The sequence below is a fragment of the Scyliorhinus torazame genome, chromosome 7 (genome assembly GCF_047496885.1).
Source record: "Scyliorhinus torazame isolate Kashiwa2021f chromosome 7, sScyTor2.1, whole genome shotgun sequence".
NCBI lineage: Eukaryota > Metazoa > Chordata > Chondrichthyes > Carcharhiniformes > Scyliorhinidae > Scyliorhinus > Scyliorhinus torazame.
Window position 1 is genome coordinate 137,098,156 of NC_092713.1, and position 17,764 is coordinate 137,115,919.

Below are 17,764 nucleotides of genomic sequence, written 5' to 3' on the forward strand. Positions count from 1 at the left end.
TTGGATATGGACTACTTCAATTTCTGAGGAGTTGAGAGTGGTGCTGAACATTCCCACTTCTGACCTTATGGAAGGAAGGTATTAATGAAGCAACTGAAGGTAGTTGAGCCGAGGACACTACCCTGATGAACTCTTGTAGTGATGTTTGAGCCAAGGCTGTAATGAGGTCGGAGCTGTGTGGTCCTGGTGGAACCCTAACTGAGCGTCGGTTTTGCTAAGCAAGTGCTGCTTGATAGCACTGTTGATGACCCCTTCCATCACATCATTGATGGGGTGGTAACTGGTCATGTTGGAATTGTCCTGCTTTTTGTGTACTGGACATACCTGGGCAATGTTCCACCTTACTGAGTAGATGCCAGTGTCATAGCTGTTTTGGAATAACTTGGCTAAAGGGACAAGTTCTGGAGCACAGGTCTTATGTGCTATTGTCGCAATTTTGTCAGTGCCCATAGCCTTTTCAATAACCAACCGTTTCTTGATATCACGTGGAGTGAATCAAATTGGCTGAAGACTGGTATCTGTAATGCAGGTGACCTCCAGAGGAGAGAAGCAAAGTTTGGGGTTATTGTTCTTCTCCAGGATAATCTTACAGTGGTGGTCGAATTTACGAAAGAGAGAAGAGTCTGGGAAGGGCCTGACATGATTGAGCCATGTTGATAGGTGGCTAATCCAGTTGCGAACGAGATATGCTCATCTTTGTAAACTTTCGCTTTAACAACAGTAAAACATTGATTTTTCCAAATGATTTCAAAACAAGCTGGAGTTGAACTTTGGATGATTTGCTTCAAAGAGATTGAGGAAAATAAAGCACACAAGACAGAATGAAATATTCTCAAGTCTGCTAAATTGAACCTTCACAACAGTTCATATAAATGAAAAGTATTTGTACAATTTAATTATTCTAGTTGTAATGAAGATAAACTAATTATTTTCTCTGAATCAATTTAAAACATTTTTTGTCATCTGGACAAAAGTCTTAGAAATTTATTTGCAAATTTTCTAGCTGCTGATGTAAATTCTCTCTCAAAAGCATCTCCACACTCTTCTTACAGCAGTGCAACCCTCTGACTCACCATGACCAATAGCACAGAAAGAACTGCTCCCAATTAATGTATATCTTGCATCACGGCACTTTTCAGATAACACATTTGTATGAAGCACGAAGAAATCACAACTTAACAATGAAACAGGAGTGTGCAAAAAGCGAATAGTAAAGCTATCCATATCCTGCTGTTTTTTCTGACCTTTTGATAACCTGGCGTCTACCCAAGGAGGGGAGTCAAGCAGCTGGCAATCTGCACAGACTTCCAAATGCAACAGTAATTATTGACTGTAATTGACTTCAGGATGTGCCCATTTACACCAGTTACCCACGGGGAATACCTGAAAACTAGCTTCAAAGGGATAGACGGGGTTAACAGCTAAATATCTTAACTGTGCTCCAGACTCCCGATTACCCATGAGCAATGTCACAGGAGTTCACATTTGCAGCAGAAAAAAAGGGTTCCAGTGACTGTGTTGGAGAGTCGGGAACTTGCATCCCAGTGCATTTAATCCTAACACTGAAGCTAATGAAAACAATATGTATGCTCTTTTAGTATTAAAGAATTCTTTGTTCTCAATCCAAATATGCAAAATGACTTGTTTTCATTTCTTAAATGGTTTTCATTTGGTTATTTTTCCTTAAAGTTCTTGTCCAGTGAGGTTATTTTTAATACCGTAAAAGCTAACCAGGACAATTCATTGTTTGATCCACCTGGAATTGCAACTGTTTCTGAATTTTATTTTTAAGACTGACTCTTTTGAATAATCTTTCTTACACTAATATTTATTTTGAAAAGAAAACACCAGATTTTTTTTTTTTAGTTCTGCTAATCTGGTTTCACTAAGATTTAAGTAGATGGAAAGAAACAATGCCAAGTCAGTTTTAGATTAAGGTGGTTCGCATTGGAAATTAAAATCTTCTGCACATCCTTACTCTTGATGATTGGTGGACTGAGCATTTTATAGCTAGGTAAATACTTGAAAGATTATTTATCAAAATACTGGGATGGCAATTTCTACATGCCATTATGTTCTGTTGCATTTTCTTTAACCGTCATCAGGTTTTGCAACGGTTTTCTCCAAAATGAGTGAGGGAAAATTCTTGGCACATCACAGAATTCAACTGGTTTTAATTTTCGGGTTTCCTCTTCAAACAGTCTAATTATTGACAGATTTCTGTCCTCCTCACATAGGAGGACAGTACACATAAATGCCACACTCAAATAATGTGTTCACATAGAGGATCTTGCATCAATTTAATGGGGATCTCTTTTGACCCTTGGAATTTAAGCCATTAACTAAGCAGTCGGTTGTGAGGGGTTGGAGCTGGAACATTATTGAGGAAACATTACTTAATTAAGCATGTAATTCAGTAAAGATTAAGAGAAAATCACAGCAATTGGGCTCGTATGGAGCATAAACACTAACGGGGAACTGTTGAAATATATGTGTGCATGTGGACTGAATGGCTTTTTCTGTGCTGTAAATATTCAGTACCCATTATCCCTCATTTTGCGCTCCTAATATGTTCCTAAAGAATGACATGATAATGGGTACTTGTGGAAATATGTAAAAAGTGTGGATTATATTCGTAACCTGTAATTTTTACATTAAAAACCTATTGGTTGTCAAGAACCTAACTGGCCCAAAAATCCTCTTATTCACTCGCCAACTCTTTCTACTTCCCTCCTGCTCGCAGCTTGCTGTTTCCCTCTCCCAATTCTGCTCATTGCCTCTTCTGACCCTCCTGTTCACCGTTTCCCTCCCCCAACCCTCCACTTGCTGCTCTGTGCCTCCAAAAATCACACTTGCCATTTCCCTCCCTGAACAGTCCAGCTTCCCACTTCCCTTCCCCAACTATTCCAATCGCCACTTTCCTCTCCCAGTCCTTCTGCTCACGGTTTTCCACCCACGCCCCAACCCTCTTCCACTTCCTTCTCCAACCCACCGCCCCTTGAATTCACAAAATGCCCCAAGTGCGGTCAGCCGGCCATTTGGCTGCATGAACGATCCCAGGTTATTCATGAGGTCAAAGCCAGAAAAGCTCCCATTAGCTTAGTAATCCTGCAGTCAGCTGAATGAAATGAGAGTTGCAAAGAACTAGTCTTTCGCTCGCTCAAAGTGAAGGTTCAGGGGAGGGAAGCAGTGAGCAAGGGAGTCAGGGGTGGGAAGCAGCGAGTGCAAGGATCAGGGGAGGGAGGAGGCAGTTTGTTATTAAAAAGACCGTACAGTAAATGCGCTAAAACAAAAGTGAAGACAGTGTTATTCGGGGAGCTTACCTAATTTACAACCATGCTAAAACCAGAATGTGCTATTAGAATATGCTATAAACGGGGATACCTGTGATACTTGGAATTTTTTTTTTAAATTAAGAAGCCGAAACATTTCCACTCCAACTTATTTTCCTTGTTGCCGAATTCCGGTGGTGGCGATGTACTGAGTGGACGCACATCAGATGGCTCTCCTCCCAAACGAACCCAACAGACGCAATTTATCGAGAATTTTGGCATAAAAAGCCCACCAAAACCCAGCCAAAGGCAAAAGACACATAATAGGAATATGCCTGGAAATAATAAACCGAGGTGATGGCGAGATGTAAAGAGCAGAAGCAAAGGAAAGGGGCAAGACCTGCGTGCGCGCAGGCAGGTTTAGGGGGAAGAATGAAGAAGCGTGCTGAAAAAGGAACTAAATGCCAGGAAGGAGGCGATCAGGACAGAGCTCCACATGCAGTGAACCATAGAAGGCCTGGGAAGGAAGGTGGAGGAGCAGGATAAAACAATCCTGGAGTTGGAGAAGGCCGCCTCGGACCAGAGCGACAGGATTGTAGCTCTGGAAACCGAGGTGAGAAAGTTGGTGACGACCCAGGGGAGCCTAAGAGGGAAAGTGGAGGACCAGGAAAACAGGTCCAGATGGAAGAATAGTGGGCCTGCCAGGGGGAATAGAGGGCAGAGACCCTATGGACTACATCATCCATATGCTGGGCAAGCTAGTGGGGAGGGAGGGCTTTCCAAACCCCGTAGAAATAGACAGGGCGCACAGTTCACCTTGGCCCAGGCCCAAAGCTGGGGAGCAACCCAGAGCGATTATTGCGAAGCCGCACCGGTTCCAGGACAGGGGAAAAATCCTAAGGCGGGCCAGTCAGATGAAATCGTGTACGTGGGAAGGGAAGAAGATAAGGGTGTACCAGGACATTGGGGCGGACCTGACAAAAAGAAGGGCCGAATTTAATAGAGCAAAATCAGCACTCTACAAAAGTGGGGTGCGATTTGGGATATTATTCACGCCCAGACTCTGGGTAACATTCATGGGAAAGGAACTGTATTTTAACACCCCAGCGGAGGCTGATGAGTTTGTTAAATCAAACAAATTGGGGGAGGAACATTCACAACAACAATGAAAGCTGCAGGTGCAGAAAAAATAATTAGAAAAAAGAACGGAGGACAGACTGCAAACAGAAGCAATGATATCACAAACTGTACGCATTTGTTTTCTGTTTTACGCGGGACTGTGCTGCCTTGTTTTCGGGCTCGTGTCTTCGCTCAATGTGATGGGGAGGAGCGAAGCAAGGGGAGCGAGAGTGAGAAAAGCAGACAGGAGGACGAGATATGGGGTGGAAGGAGGTGGGTTAAGCAGGGCCAGAGCTGGGCAAGTACTGGGAGGAGAGCCAGCATACTAGCGAGGAGGGCCAGCACGGGAGGGCAGAAAGAAAGGAGGGCCGCGGCACGCGGGGAGAGGGCGAGCCTGGCACAAAGAGGGGACGGGGCAGAAGGGAGGGAAGAACACGGGGTGGGGGGGGGGGGGGAAGAGAGGTCAGGAGGGAGCGCAGAACAAAAAAGAAGCAAAGAGAAGATTGAGGTAGAGAAACAGAACGGACACAGGCCTCGACAGACATGGGGCAGGGCGAGGAACCAAGATGGTGTCACAAAAGTGTGGCTGGGGCAGGGGCGTGTCCACCATGTAAGTATGGATGATCCCGTAGGACTGGGGGGGGGTCAGAAGCCCCCCACCAGGATTGTTACCTGGAACGTAAGGGGACTCAACGGCCCATTGAAAAGATCCAGAGTCTTCGCCCCCCCTAAGAAGCCTAAAAGCAGACATAATCTCTTTACACGAGACGCACCTGAGGGAGAAGGACCGACTGTGGTAAGGAAAGGCTGGGTGGGACAGACATACCACTCATGTTACGGGGCGAGGGCAAGGGAAGTAGCAATACTAATTAACAAGAGGACGAGGTTTAAGAAACCAAGGCAGTTATGGAACCAGGGGGACGGTCCGTCATAGTCAGCGGTTTCCTGGAGGGGGCACCGGTGGTACTGGTAAATGTGTACGCTCCCAACTGGGATGAACAGAATTCATAAAGAAGACCATGGCAGAAATCCCCGACCCTGACACACACCGACTGATTATGGGGGACGACTTTAACTGCCTGCAGGATCCACTGACCGACCGATCAAACCCCAGAACAGGAATAAAAACCGGCATGGCTAGGGAGCTAGGGGCCTTCGTGGAGCAGATGGGGGCAGTGGACCCAGGGAGGTTCCTGCACCCGGGAGAAAAGCAATTCTCATACTTTTCACAAGTGCACAAGGTGTACACCCGTATCGACTTCTTTGCAGTGGGGAAATCGGTGCTTCCAAGGATCACGGGAGCTGAATACTCCGCAATCATCACCTCCGACCACGCTCCACAAACACTGATGCACTATCAAGTGACGAGAGTAGAGAGTAATCGAGACTTTATTAAGCAGAGATGTGTTGCCTCTTGCAGCTGCTGCCTAAATGTCTGCAGCTCGGTGAGCGCACACATTTATACTCCGCCTGCTGGGCGGAGCCAGCATGCAGGGATCTACCCCCGTACCTGTAGAACAGGAGCCTTACCGTATTACTTCTCATCTATGTAATATGTACAAACAGTGGTGACTACCGCAACTACATGGATGTGAGGTTGGAGGCAGGCCGTGCCCAGCGCCCCACGTGGAGGCTGGACACAGACCTCCTGGCCGACAAGGCCTTCTGCCGAAAAACATTGCAGGCCATAGGCGATTACGTTAGTAACAACCAAAACGGAGAGGCACTGAAGGCTGTGATTAGAGGAGAGATCATAGCCTACAAGGCAAGCAGCGATAGTGAAGAGAGGATGGCTAGGCAAAAACTGGTGGACTCCATTCTGGAAATCGACAGAAAATACTCCGGGGTCCCGACCGTAGATCTGCTGGTGGAGAGGAAAAAGCTATAAATGGACTTTTACCTGCTATCCACTAGGAAAGCAGTGTACCAACTCTGCCAGACACGGGGGAACCTTCTACGAACACGGAGACAAGGCTGGCTGCCTATTGGCTTACCAGCTGAGAAAGCAGGCAACCACGAAGGAAATAGCGCAGTTAAAGGATAGCAGAGGCAGACTGGTAACAGAACCAAAGGAGGTCAATCGGGCATTTGAGACCTTCTACCGGAGACGGTACACATTCGAGCCCCCCAGTGGGGACTCGGGGATGAAACAGCTCCTAGATGGACTGGAGCTACCAGTTGTGGAGGAAGACAGAAGGGGGGAGCTGGAAGCACCAATAGATCTGGGAGAAATCATGAAACTACCTCCTCAAGATACTGGAATGGTTTGGGCTAGGAGCAGGGTTCACTGCCTGGGTGAGGTTCCTGTACAACGCTCCCAAAGCGAGCGTCCGAACTAACACCACCAGCTCTGAATACTTCCAGCTACAGAGAGGAACAAGACAGGGCTGCCCTTGTCCCCATTCCTGTTCGCGCTCGCGATCGAACCCCTGGCCAAAGCCCTGCGGGATGCGAAAAGCTGGAAGGGCATCCGGAGAGGAGACCGAGAGCACAGAGTCTCACTCTATGCAGATAACCTGCTCCTCTATGTCTCAAAGCCACAGGAGGGACCGAAGGCAATACTGCAGATCGTGAATGAGTTTGGAACCTTTTCGGGCTACAAACTTAACCTGGGCAAAAGTGAGGCATTCCCAGTGAACCCAAATGGGCGAGGGACAGAGCTGGAGAGGCTCCCATTTAAAATGGCCCAGAACAGATTCCGCTACCTGGGGATCCAGATAGCCAGAGACTGGACACGGGTCCACAAGTGGAACCTGACCAGCCTGGTGGAGGAAGTAAAAAATAACCTACAGAGGTGGGGCTCACTCCCACTCTCCCTGGCGGGGAGAGTGCAGATGATCAAGATGGACGTACTGTCGAGGTTCCTCTTCCTATTTATATCCATACCGATCTTCATCCTTAAGACCTTTTTACAAAATGTAGACAGTCTAATCATGGTGTTTGTGTGGGGAGGTAAGAACCCGAGAATTCCCAAACAGACACTGCAAAGAAGGAAAATCAAAGGGAGCTTGGCTTTACCGAACCTACAATGCTGCCATTGGGCAGCAACGGCAGAAAGAGTGAGGAGATGGGTACACAAACCCGGCACAGAGTGGGTACAAATGGAGGAGGCCTCCTGTAAAGAAACGACCCTCCGGGCCCTGGCTACAGCAGCTCTCCCATCCTCCTCAACAAGATACACGAGCCCAGTGGTTGCGGCCACGCTGAGAACGTGGACCCAGATGATACAACACTTCAGGATAACTAAAATGTCCCCCATGGCTCCCATCTGCGGCAATCACAGATTCCCCCCAGCCATGCTAGATACCACCGTCAAAATATGGAGGCGGCACGGGGGCACACTGATGGTCGGGGATTTTTACGTAGGGCACACACTGGCGACACTGGACGAACTGATGAGGAAGTGGAAACTCACAAAGGAACATGAAATAAAACGCTTCCTCCGCAAAGAGATAGTAGGGTACCCAGGGGTCCCAGAAACCAGACTACTCGGGGACCTGATAGGCACAAGCAACGAGAAGCGGGGGCTATGTGGGAAAATATACGGACAGTTACTGAACAGAACTCCAACACCATTGGATGAGACCAGACAAAAATGGGAGGACGAACTGGGGACCGAGGTGGGGTGGGGACTCTGGAGCGAAGCACTGAGGAGGGCTAATCCCACCTCCTCCTGCGCAAGGCGAAGCCTAATGCAGCTCAAAGTGGTGCACAGAGCGCACCTGACCAGAACCCGGAGGTGGAGGATAAATGTGACCGGTTCCAGAGAGGCCCAGCCAACCACACCCACATGTTCTGGGCTTGTCCCAAATGCTGGGTTCTGGACAGCCTTTTCCGAGGCAATGTCCAAGGTTTGGGGGTGAAGGTGAAGCCATGCCCGATAGTGGCGATCTTCGGGGTATCGGAGCAGCCAGAACTATACATGAGGAAGGGGGCCAATGCTCTTGCTTTCGCTTCCCTAATTGCACGCTGGAGAATCCTGCTCGGCTGGCGATCAGCAGCACCACCCACAGCTGCAGACTGGCTTGCTGACCTTTTGGAATTTCTCCACCAGGAAAAGATTAAGTATGCCATCCGAGGGTGTGAGGGAGGCTTCCTAGATACACGGGGGCAGTTTGTCAGCCTGTTCCAAAACCTGTTTGAGGCTAGCAACGAGGAGTAAGTTAAGAATAAAAAAAAATCAAGATTGAAGAAGAACCAAAAGACTGCGCAACCGGAGGGACGCGGGGGACGGGGGGACGGAAGGAAGGTGGAAAAAGTACAAAAGAAGCGGAGGGAGGGGCTGAAGCCAACGGGGGGGGGGTTATGCAAGTGGGGGGGGGGGGGTGGAGGGATGGGGGAGGGACCATAGACCGATCCAGAGGCTGGAGAAATGCATATAGGGTCAATTAAAGGAAAGGTAGCATTAATCTTTCTGTACAATAAAGTACATTAATGCGAGTACGAAATGTGATATATATACATATATACAATTGTATATAAATATGAGAAATGCCAACATTTTAAAAAATAAATAAAGGTTTCTTGTTGCCGCAAAAAGAAAAGGTATAGAGGTGCCACACTCTGGATTTATTAAGGGTATTGCTCATAGAATCAAGATGGTGATCTGCCCAAAACCCACGCAAACACTCTGCTGACTGCAATACACATTGCGGTGATGCAGAACAAACATGAATTTATTCTCTGATACATAACACTTACATAAAGCATCTGAACTTTCAATGTTTTAAAAATTGGTCAGTTAGGTAAGGCAACCTAATCTGCATTTGTCGCACCCAGGTACAATAACTTGTATTTATATAACGTTTTCAGTGTAGTAAAATAATCCCATCAAACTTTATAAGAGCACAGACATTAAGACAATGAAATAAATATTGCAATAAAACAAACTATTATAAATTCAGGAACACCTTAAAGAATGATACAAAGGCAAAGTGGTTTCAGGAGGGAATTCCAGAGCTTGTGGTTTAGGCAGCTGATTGATTGATTTATTGTCACATGTACCAAAATACAGTGAAAAGTATTTTTCTGCGGCCAAAGGAACAAAAACATTACTTCCATAGTAAACAAAAAGAATTATCGACAAAGTACATTGACAAATAATGATTGGTTACAGTGCGGAACAAGGACCAAACAAAACAAATACATGAACAAGCACAGTATAGGGCATCGTGAATAGTGTTCTTACAGGGAATAGATCAGTCCGAGGGCGAGTCGTTGAGTCTATTAGCTGTGGGGAAGAAGCTGTTCCTATGTCTGGATGTGCACGTCTTCAGACTTTTGTATCTTCTGCCTGATGGAAGGTTCTGGAAGAGGGCAAAGCCTGGGTGTGAGGGGTCTCTGACATTGCTGTCTGCCTTCCTGAGGCAGCGGAAGGTGTCGACTGAATCAATGTCGAATATCCTGGGATTTTTCCAGATTGTGCAGTAACCCAGTCGCAAAGTCACAGGTTAAGACAAGACGGAAAATCAAAGAGTGAAAATGAAGTTGAAGTGCAATTATCAGAAACGATTTTTGATCAGATGGTTGAAAACGAACAAGAATAGGTGGAGGATGAGGTGGATATTTTTAGTTCAGGAAAATTGACGAAGTAACAACAGAAAGATGTAGAAATAAACGGATATATCAGAAAGCATATACGGAAGAGGAATCTGAGAGTATACCAGAGTGTTATTACTGTAAAAGTGATGTCTTGATGAGAAAATGGAGACCTGTACATATGCAGGCGGATGAAAAGTGGGCAGAGGTTCATCAAGTAGTATTGCCGGTAGGGTATAGAAAGGAGGTGTTGCGAGTGGCACATGAGATACCAGTGGGAGGTCATTTGGGGATAAGGAAAACTCGAGCTAAAATCCAGAAACATTTTTATTGGCCTGGACTACATAAAGATGTAGTTAAATTTTGTCAATCATGTCACACATGTCAAGTGATAGGGAAATCTCAAGCAGTGATAAAACCAGTGCCCTTAATACCCATTCCAGCATTTGAGGAACCTTTTACAAGGGTCCTAACTGATTGTGTAGGACCGCTTCCTAAAACGAAAAGTGGGAATCAATATCTTTTGACTATAATGGATGTGTCTACTAGGTTTCCAGAGGCCATTCCAGTACGTAATATTACAGCTAAAAAGATTGTGGAAGAGTTACTTAAATTATTTACTAGATATGGACTACCCACAGAAATTCAATTGGCTCAAGGTTCAAATTTTACCTCCAAGTTATTCAAAGAAGTTATGGATAGTTTAGGAATAAAACAATTTAAATCAACTGCGTACCATCCAGATTCGCAGGGAGCGTTTGAAAGGTGGTATCAGTCATTAAAGACAATGTTGAGGGCGTATTGTCATGATTATCCAGAGGATTGGGATAAAGGAATTCCATTCGCACTGTTTGCAATTAGGGATGCACTAATGAGTCAACCAAATTTAGTCCTTTTGAACTAATTTTTGGTCATGAGGTAAGAGGACCACTCAAATTGATTGAGGAAAAATTGGTGAGTGAGAAATCGGAAATTATATTATTGGATTACGTGCCAAATTTTAGGGAACAATTAAATAGAGCAGGTGAATTGGCTAGACAACATTTGAAAGTTGCACGAAATGTGATGAAACTGGTCGCAGACAAGAAATCCAAAGTTCGTAGTTTTGCCAGTGGAGATAAAGTTTTAGTGTTGTTACCAGTGGCAAGTGAACCTTTAAAAGCTAGGTTTTGTGGACCATATCAGATTGAAAGGAAATTAAGTGAGGTGAATTATGTGGTAAAAACACCAGATAGAAGGAAGACTCGCCGAGTGTGTCATGTGAATATGCTTTGAAAGGGAGGGAGAGAAAAAGGAGGTTTTAATGATTTTAACTCAAAGTGACAAACCAAATCCAGATGACTGCGAATTTGACATACCTCAAATTAAATTGGAAAATGAGGATGTTCTTAAAAATTGGGATAAATTTGTGAGTTATCTTCCAGAGGAAAAACAAACTGACCTGAAAAAGTTATTGATATCACATGGGCAAGTTTGTGGAGATAAATTGGGAAGTACTAAATGGCTGGACATGATGTAGATGTGGGAATTGCTGTCCCAATCAAACAACATCCATATAGACTTAATCCTTTAAAATTGGCACAGGTTAACAAAGAGATTGAGAGTATGCTTAAAAATGGCATTTTTGAAGTGGGTTGCAGCCAATGGAGCTCATCCATAGTGACGGTACCAAAACCAGATGGTACCCAACGGTTGTGTGTGGACTATAGAAAGGTGAATGCAGTTACAAGAATGGACTCTTATCTTATCCCACGTTTGGAGGATTGCATTGAGAACGTGGGACAAACCGCTTTTATTTCCAAATTGGATTTACTTAAAGGTTACTGGCAGGTACCTTTATCCGAAAGGGCGAATGAGATTTTGGCTTCTGTGACTCCAGATGGTACATACATCGGCAATCTGGTAGTTTTCAGCCAGACATGGAAAGAACATTTAAAACATCTTATGGAGTTATTCGATCAACTTCAGGAGGCGGGTTTGGTGATAAACCTAGCCAAAAGTGAATTTGGCCCGAATCACTTTCCTTGAGGAGTTTTCGATACCCTCGGGACGAAGGGAAATCATGCGATTTCTTGGCATGAGTGGATTTGATCGAACATTTGTGCAAGAGTTTTGTAGCGTGATTGCTCCACTGACGGACTTGCTGAAGAAACGTATTAAAAAATGTAAGTGGACAGCGGAGTTTCAACATGCATTTGACTGCCTGAAAGCTGTGATAACCAATGCTACTGTATTGGAGAATTGCAAAGGACTCTGTGATCAGATTGAACTGAAGTATCTAACTTTAAAGAGAAATGCCGAGGCATAGAGGAATGGATGGATCGTGCAGAGACTTTCTTCTTCAAAGAGACTGTCAATCGGGAAGGATTTTGGTTGGAGGAAGAAGAACGGAAAAAAAAAATGGACTATATTATTATACCTGTTTGCGTGTGTTGTTTTTTGAACCAGTAAAGTGTTTTACTGTGTGTATTTCTTAATTGATGGTGCAAAGGTGAAAAATGAAACCACCTTGAAGTTGATGTTTTATTTATTTTTTCTTGGGGGGGGGGGGGGGGGGGAGGTGTCATGTGAGTGTACCTTTAAGAAATGGATGTTTAAGCATTGTACCCTTAAGAAATGGAGCTGATCATATTGCTGAAGTGATGTCAGAGGGTGGGGGGAGCTGAGCTCACTTCTGCTTTTGGTTTCAGTTTGAGAAGAAAGCTGGGAGTGTTTGTGTGTTTTGCTGAGAGCCGCAGGAAGAAAACACAGAGCTTGCTGTGAGCTGCAGGAAGTAACAGAGCTGGTCTGTTGATGTCTGCAAATCCAAAGACTATAAATATATTGAATGTAACCTCATGTCTGTTTATGAAGGGTTGAAGTCTTTTGGCTGTTTAAAGGAACAGTTTGAAGGATTATTTAGTGTTGTAGTCTTTTAGGGTTATCTTTGAAGTAATGGGTGTTAAGATATTCAATGTTTGTTTTTAAAAGGGTTAACTTGCGTTCATAAAATAAACATTGTTTTGTTTTAAAAACCATTTGCCCATAATTGCTGTATTACACCTGGAGAGTACGCCGTGTGCTTCACACGCCACAATCTATTAAAAGTTGTGGGTCAGGTGAATTCCATGATACACTTTGGAGTTCTCTAAACCCGGACCCATAACACTTTCAAAAAGGCAGCTCTTACCTCTGAGGCTGTAACAGTGGGAATGGGTGTGTCCAGGGCTGTTGGGAAGGGTGGCAATGATGTATTGGCTGTCTGTTCAAAGTGGGCATTGAACTTGTTCAATTCATCGAGGAGGGATGCTCCAGCCCCAGATATTCCACCTGGCCTTGCTTTGTAGCCCGCAATCTTGTGTAAACCCTGCCATAGATGCCATGGGTTTGTGTCGTTGGCCTGGGACTCTAGTTTGATCCGCTGTTGTCTTTTGGCATCCCTGATGGTTTTACGTACGTCGTACCTGGATTTCTATATAGGTCAGGATCGGCAGACCTGAACAGCACGTCGCCAAATGTGGAACAGTTAGATTTTGGGGGATACGCAGGAAGCCAGAATTAGAGAAGTGCAGAGGTCTCCGAGGTTCATAGGACTGGGAGTTGTTAGAGAGGAAGCTCAGAGAAGATGATGGCGCAGTGGTAATGTCTCTGGACTAAAAAAAAGAAGCCCAGGCACTTGCTTAACTTTTTCCCCAAGCAGCTTGTGGAACTTAAAATAATTAATTAATAAAAATCTGGAATTAACAGTTAGTCTCCATAAAGGTCGGAAAGACGAAGGAACTGATCACCGACTTCAGGAAGCGTAGCACGACACACACTCCCGTCTGCATCAATGGCTCCGAACTGGAGATGGTCGATAGCTTTAAGTTCCTGGGGGTCACCATCACCAACAGCCGCAGGTCCGAGCTCCCGCCGGCTGGTACCAGGTTGGAACCACACCGGCAGTAGTTCGGCCAGTCGACCACGGAGAATTGGCACGGGGCCTCTTTCAGCGGACCAAGCCCAGCACCGTGGCGACCGCGCGGGCGTGATTGGCGGCGATTCTCTGGTCGCCGGAGAATCACGTCCCGGCGACGGTGTGACGTGGGGGAAATTTCCGGCGTCCCCGCCGATTTTCCAACCCGGTGCGGGCTCAGAGAATCCCGCCCCTTAAGTGTGAAAGTTCAGATAACTGCAGGTTAGGGACTTTGCGCCAAAGGTCTGGAGGGGATTCCCTTGGTTGCCGGGATACACCCTGCTGGAGCGACTGCTGCTTCCGGATGTGGAAGGGGCGGGAAGAATTGGGGATATAGACAAGTGGCTGGGGCAGCAGGGTGGCGAGCAAGTGGTGAAGATCAAGGAGAAATGGGAAACGGAGTTGGGAGGGGAGATCAATTGGGGAGCATGGAGTGAGGCACTGTGTCGCGTAAACGGGACCTCCTCTTGTGCAAGGTTGAGCCTGATACAGTTTAAGGTGGTGCACAGGGTGCATATGACTCGGGCGAAAATGAATGGGTTCTTTCAGGGGGTAGCAGCTGACTGTGAGAGGTGTGGGTAGGGACAAGCGAATAACGCGCACATGTTTTGGGGTTGCGAAAAATTGGGAAGATTCTGGGTGGGAGTGTTCGTGGTCTTAGTCAGGATAGTGGATGAGGAGGTAGACCCGACCCTTTGGTGGCAATATTTGGGGTTTCAGAGAAGCCGGATCATGGAGAGGAGGAAGGCTAATTGCACGGTGGCGAATGTTGCTGGAATGGCGGTCGGCATCACCACCGGGGGCAGCGGCATGGTTGGGTGACCTATACGACTTCCTGCAATTAGAGAAGATAAAGTATGAGTTAAGGGGCACTTCAGGGGGTTTGAAGAAAGGTGGGGGATGTTTGTGACCGTGTTTGAGGAACTGTTCGTCGCGGGGGTGGGGGGTGAAAAAAAGGATAAATCTGTACAGACTGTATAGTTGATTGTTGGGAAGTATGTTTCCCGGGGTGTTTGTTCGTTGTAACCTGGTTTGATACATGTTTGTAATAAAATGCATTTAAAAGAAACAAAATGATGTGTGAATGGGACTTGGTACGAATTAGAAAGTAGATAACAGCTTTGCATAGGCTGAAGTCTATGGAGTGTTGAACATGGGAAGCCAGTTGGAGAGCATTGAAATAGTTGAATTTAAAGGCATGGATAAACTTTTCAGCTAGTTTGAGACAGGAGCCGAGAAATGACCTAAACATCTTCAAGCAGGCAAGTGGTTATAAGCACCTTAATATCTGATAATTACAAGATTGTAGTTAATTGATAAAAGTCATGTATTTATAAGACATGAAAAATGTCCTTCTTGGTAATGGGAAGTCTCCCTATAGTTAGTGGAAGATTGAAAGGCATTGATGATTTGCTTGGTGGATGACATTGTTGGCCTCTGCTAGGACTCAAACCAATTAGAAAAGATGTGGATTAAACATACTTTCCCACTTGCATGTGGGGAGATCCGTCATGAAATATGAAGTTATTTAAAGAAATAATACTTTACGGGCCCAGATCTTCCATTATCCGATGGTCATGCCCCACAAGTACTCTGGCTGAAGGACCCCATACATACAGCACGGTGGCACAATGGTTGGACTGCTGCCTCACAGTGCCAGGGATCCAGGTTCGATTCTGGCCTTAGGTCTTCTGTGTGAGGTTTTCACGTTCTCCCCATGTCTGCATGGGTCTCCTCCGGGTGCTCTGGTTTCCTCGCACAGTCCAAAGTATGTGCAGGTTAGGTTGATTGGCAATGCTGAAAATTTCCCCTTAGTGTCCAAAAGATGTATCGGTTAGGTGGAGTTTTGGGGATAGAGTGGGCGAGTGGGCCTCGGTAGGGAGCTCCTTCGGAGGATCGGTGCAGTCTTGATGGGCCAAATGGCCTCCTGCACTATAGGGATTCTATGGAAGCCTCCAAAAAAGTCTCCAGCTCTGAATTAGAGTTAGAGTCAGAGACTTCGGATGGTTCCAGCTCACTTATCTGGATAGTTACCCAGGAAATGATAGACAGGAAAAAAAACATGTTGAACTCCCACCTATCTATGCAACTGACTCCCCACTGAACCCTCCCACCTGACCTCCCTCCGACCCTCCTACTTCCCCGAGATACTCTGACTCTCCCTGCCCCTCCAGACCTTCCAACTCCCCACCAATCCTCTTGAAAAGGGATGTGTGGCTTGGCTTCCCCGACGATCCTGCCCTAAGAGGTTGGACTCCCAGAACTGAAACGCTCCACAATCAAAAAAGACCTAAGTTGACAGTCTGGGTCAGAAACGCAGAGCTCCAATGTATGTGTTAAAAAAAAATGAGCAGCTTGGCATTCCAATGTTCGACCCTTGATGTTATAATCGGGCCATAACTTCCACCTAGCGGTGTGATGTCATGGCCAGCTGCAATGACATGAGTTTAAAGCACACTGAACTGATCTGCAAATGTTTGTTCAAACCTCCGCTGGCTAGATCTGCTTGGTGCCTTCAGCGAAAGAGTCCCGCAGGCCACAGCGCAGTACAGACCAGTGAACTCAGGGAGGCAATGCTCCCTGCTTTACTGCATTGGCTGCTGTAAAGCAGGTAGGTTTAAATGACCCTGGGAGAAGGTAAGGGATTTCGCCAGTCGGCAGAGTTATGTCAGAGAGGGAGAATCAGGTGGCGACTGATTTTTGTTTCCAAATAAGGGGCAGTTGAGTGTAGTCAGTCCACCTACCCTGCACATCTTTGGGTTGTGGGGGTGAGACCCACACAGATACTGGGAGAGTCCACACGGACAGTGACTTGGGGCCGGGTTTGAACCCGGGTCCTTGGTGCCGTGAGGTGGCAGTGCTAACCACTGCGGAACGTGCCGCCTCAATGTCGTTGACTCTTAACTCCTCTTAGAAATGGCCGAGCAAGCCATTAATTTTTTAAATATTGATTTGATGCAGCCATCATATGAATAAAACTGCATTGACTGCCAGGCATCGAGCTGGTCACTGGAATCGGAGGTGACAAACACATACCCAGTCCAGCCAACCTGCAAAGTCTTGTTCCCTAATATCTGGGGACAGGTCACAATTGGGAGCGCTGTCTTATAGGCTAGTCAAACAACAGTTTGACATAGTCATACTTGTAGAATCATACATTTTGGTCAATGTCACAGACTTCTGCATCACCATTCCTCGAGGAGTGAGAGGGAGTGGCCCTGGGAGCCTCAATTATGATACCAGACCCCAAGAAGTCTCATCGTATCAGGTCAAATAAAGACAAGTATACCTCCTGCTAATTACCGTTTACTCTCCTCCTCCAGCCAGTGTATTAATACTCTACCATGTTGAATGCCTGCTGCTGCTACTATTTCATACGTGACTCTATATCACCGCCACTGAACAAGCTGGCTGAGTCATGAAGGACAGGGCTTGTAACAGGTGGTGAGAGAAGCAACATGAGCGAAAAACGATAAATGGAGAAGGAGGCTCCACGAACATCCCCATCCTCAATAATGGGGCAGCCCAGCACAGGAATGTAAAAGACAATGCTGAAGTATTTGTGGCCATGGGCGGAATTCTCCCAAGCCCCTGCTGGCGGGTTCGATGGTGATGTGGTGTAGAGTATGGCGCCAGAATTCGGTTTCACTTGTGTGATAATCCCGCTGGATCTTCCACTGGTGCCCGCCATGGCAGGTCAGAAAACCTACTGGATGCTGGCATGAAATTAATGGGATTGAAATGAAGGCCTGACTGTAATCTTGTGGCCATGCTTGATTCTCCGTGAAACCGCTGGTAAAACGGCAAGAAACATATATGGAACAATGTTGGGACTCACATGAACAATGCCAGGGGCTGCCTCCAGCGTTCGGGATGGAGGCCACCTGTAATCCTGGACCCT

General features: G+C 46.1%; 1 protein-coding gene across 2 annotated transcripts in view; it reads left to right on the top strand.

Moving 5' to 3' along the window:
• The window catches only part of dnm3a (dynamin 3a), a 445,953-nt gene that overhangs the window by 306,563 nt on the left and 121,626 nt on the right, over positions 1 to 17,764 (top strand). The gene's annotated exons all lie outside the window — the stretch shown is intronic.